Source organism: Mus caroli, chromosome 11, assembly GCF_900094665.2.
Source record: "Mus caroli chromosome 11, CAROLI_EIJ_v1.1, whole genome shotgun sequence".
Classification (NCBI taxonomy): domain Eukaryota; kingdom Metazoa; phylum Chordata; class Mammalia; order Rodentia; family Muridae; genus Mus; species Mus caroli.
The window spans coordinates 51,466,182-51,470,175 of record NC_034580.1 but is presented as its reverse complement, the minus strand read 5'-3'; the positions used below and the strand labels follow the sequence as shown (position 1 = coordinate 51,470,175).

Genomic DNA, 3,994 nt, shown 5'->3' with positions numbered 1-3,994 from the left:
AGAGAGAGAGAGAGAGAGAGAGAGAGAGAGAGAGAGAGAGAGAGAGAGAGAGAGAGAGAGAGAGAGAGAGAGAGATTTATACACAAATACTGGAACTTCTTCTCAGCAGAAATTCAGTACCTGTGGAGAAGTTGAATGCTGCAGATCCAGAGCTAAATAATCTTGGTGTTCGTGGCCCCCCAAATCACCATTTGTTGTCTACCTTTTATATAACTTAATATCCTGGGAACAATTAGGTAACTCTGCTTACAGTATATGAAGAGACCCCTAGCTTTCATCAATCTAATAGCTAAGTATGCCATCAAAGGGAAAAATCTCTGCCCATAGCAGAAATGTCCTTGCTTTCCTGTGACCTACCTACCTCACGGAACTACCAGTGAGTGCATTTTCAGACAGTGCTGATTCATGAGTTACAAATGACAAAAAACAAAACAACCCCACACACACACACACACACAAAAAAAAACTAAACCAAAATTACCTATTCATCAAGCTGTTACCATGTTGGAACACGGTATTCGGTGTAACCCCAATCTGTGTACTCAGGCCATGGTCACTCAATTTTGGCTTCACAAAAAGATTTCTCTTATCCTTGGTGAGAGATCTGGTTTCTACTTGTAAGTGGCTTAGTGCAGAGAGATGAAGATGGTGTTGAACTGACCAGGAAGAGGCCTGAATAACCTAATTCTGGACATAGTTACATCCAAAAGAGAAACGTGAAGGATAAAAGCCAGAAGATGGAGGAACTTGTATACAGCACTCAGCCCCTCCCAGTGGCTCAACCCCATAGAAAGTACTGGAAGAAATGAAAGGTCTGTTCACATTTCCCAAACATTTAATGGAAGTTAAAAAGATGTGTTTTAAATGTGCACCTTTGGGTCCAGCTTAAACAAGTTCAACCAAGTCTCACTTCTCATAAATGAACCAGTGAATGGAAACAATTCCATGTTTTAAGGGTGTGATGTGGAATGTGGATTTAGGATGAGTCGTGGCGGGGTTGTTGAAGAGTCTATTTCAGGGCTTTTCCATTATGTATGCTGGCTGGTTGGGAAACACAGCCTCAAGGACATCTCAGTCCAGGCAGGCCCAAGAGCAACAAATGTAGTTTCTGCCTTAATTTTTAGACTGAATGACTGTAATCACAAACTACCTTCAAGACAGTAAATCTTAAAGAGGATGGAGTCACAAGGCTTAAGAAAGATAGGGATGGAGCTTGGCAAGAGCCTTGGAATCCAGGGTTTTGAAGCTAAATGGGTGATCAGAGAGATGTACTAGCCTGGAAGGGTGAGTAGGCTCTGGTTTTCCTCACATGTGCATCCTTTACCATCCCTTGACATCGTTAAACACTGCGTAATCCCAAAGGCCGGACTCTCAGCAGATTTGTCTCCTTTGACTGTCTGACTTTTTCTGGGGTGATGTGAACTAATGACTTTTTACTTCAGATAAGAAATTTATGATATCATCAAATTTGGAGGTCAAAAACTGTGCTTTAAGTTAGGTTGGGCAATCATCCTCAAGAAGCAATAGGAGTTATACTCTTGGCTTTTATGACATTAATTTTTTTTTTTGGTTTTTTGAGACAGGGTTTCTCTGTATAGCCCTGGCTGTCCTAATTTACCCCCCCAAACAAAATAATAAACCATTTTATAATGCAATATATTAATATACTTCATGATTTGAAACATATGTATCAATTTATTATAGTATAGAATATATATTTACTATAAGGTTTATATAAACTCTGTGTACATGCATATATTACATATAGTATATTATATACACTATAATATAATAATATAAATTACTATATGTGTCATGTGTTATATATGTATTATGTATATTATAGTATGCTAACCTATTGTTTGCTATACATATTGTGTAACATGATAAATTATTCTATGCACCATATTACATATGCATTATTATATATTATATACTATATGATGGTATACTAACAATGACCACCACAGTGTAGTGCTGAGTGATTTACGATAATTATCTTCCCCATTTCACAAACATCGAGGTGGTCACTGGAAGCTCTAATCTGTCTGGCACAAACTGTGATAGCATTTTAAGGTGACAAGTATAATTAAGAAAAACTCTGGTTTGAATCCAGTCCCTGATACTACTTTTCAGTGTAGTCCTGGAATTGTATTAATTCCTTAGACATTCAGTCTGTGATTGCAGAGTCCATTACAGAGGTAGCCTCTCTCTGGGAAGAATGGGGATGTTGTAGGAGTTCTCAAAATAAGTGTCTCAGTGACTCAAGGCATTGTGTGGATGTGACCCGCCAGAGCCCGCTGTTTCCTGCTTTGCAGAAGCAGAGGGAGTGAGTACATCATTTGATTTCAAAGTCCTGCAATGATGGTTACTAGGTGAGCAAGACTGATCTCAGGCAGGGGATAGATTTTGTCCTTTGTACAATAAATGTTTTTCTTCTTTTAAATATGTGTGTTTGCCACATGCATGCATGCACACACACACGTGCACACACATATACACACATACACACACATTTATAATTTGTGTAGCCATGTATGTGTACAATGTATGCATGTGCAAATCTGTGTGCATAGACACTTATGTGTGTATGACCATATATGTATACCCGCATGTGTATATGAGTGTGTATGAGTGTATACATGTGTATATGCACGCACATACTGTGTAACATGTGAGTGGGTATGTAAATTAAAATAAAAAATTCAGGATCTTTGTTCCCAGGGATCTTCAAGTAAGTAATGGATTTTATGTCTCCAGGAAGACAAATTCTAGTCTTTAAAGACTAGTGATTTACCATCTAAGACTGCACACAACCAGGGTGAAGTCGTGAACTTAGAAGAAGGAGCCCAAACTTTTGTAGATAATGCTGTTCGATTATCCCTAATGTCTGTTAAGGGCTCTGAGACTCTTGTAATAGTGTGGCTAATACTGTCAGAGGGCAAGGCTGATAACACAGACATGTGAACAGGACTTAACACATTGCCCAGCATATTTCTCCTGGTAATGCCATTTAAGATGTTGGATTAGAACACAAATTCCCACATATCTGGGATTCTAGGAGTGGTACTTTTTTTTTTTTGTACAGTAAAGAGAAGTAAAGAGAAGGAGGGAAACCAGTCCCAGTGCCTCTCCCCCCTGTTAAAGTCTCAAACAACAGATTGTGCAGTCATCTGCAGTCACCACAACTGTTAATGGCATGTGATATTTTATCATCTCATTATCTAAGAGGGAAAGATATAGACTCACAAGGAATATTTAATTATTTGAAAAATTTGTCAAGGATTTGGCCAAGAAAGGAATGAAATAAGCCCACCACTACCTGTCCAACTTTTAGGAACTATGATCGCTTCTCGGCCTTTTGGCTAAGATCAAGTGTAGGAACTATGAGCTTACATGTCTGTATTGACGGGGTTGCATGACATACCTCAGTGGGAACATATTGTTTAGCTTTCCCTCAGTGCATGAGTTCCTTCCTGTCTAGAGTTCCTGCAACACATTCTTCCTTCCTTTCTTCACTGCCATCTATAAGATACATTTCATGGCTGTGTGCTCACATTACTGATAGTGAGTCTAATCTCCAATCAACACTTGGCCATAGGAATAACCCCAAATGAATCTGTTAATAATTCAATCTGGGCTTTCTAGGCAAAGGATTATTCTGATGATCTATGTAATTTCATTTCTGTGGAATTGATCTGGTGCCTCAGATGTTCTAAACAAGGAGATGCCCTGGTTAGTGAGAAGAAAACAATGGAATTTTCCGGTATGATCTTCCTACTGAGTATGCAGCCTTCCTGTCTGTCTTCATGGAGGAAACAGAAACACAGACTCCATTCCTGTACAGTCTGGTTAAAGTTACTTACTGGGGTATGCTTGTCTCAAGCTCGTCTTGTGCTCTCTAACCATCTCTATCTCCCAGGAGAGCCACTAGGGCTCCAAAAGCTCTGTGTTGCATCAGCTAGCAGCCACATGGAGACAAACATGGTCTATG

At 39.2% G+C, this 3,994-nt stretch overlaps 1 non-coding gene across 1 annotated transcript; it reads left to right on the top strand.

The window, feature by feature from the left end:
* The first annotated feature begins 3,345 nt into the window (after positions 1–3,345).
* On the top strand, positions 3,346–3,541 carry LOC115032744. Its single transcript, XR_003838349.1, has one exon. It is a non-coding gene; the product is annotated as a U2 spliceosomal RNA (small nuclear RNA).
* The last annotated feature ends 453 nt before the right edge of the window (positions 3,542–3,994 follow it).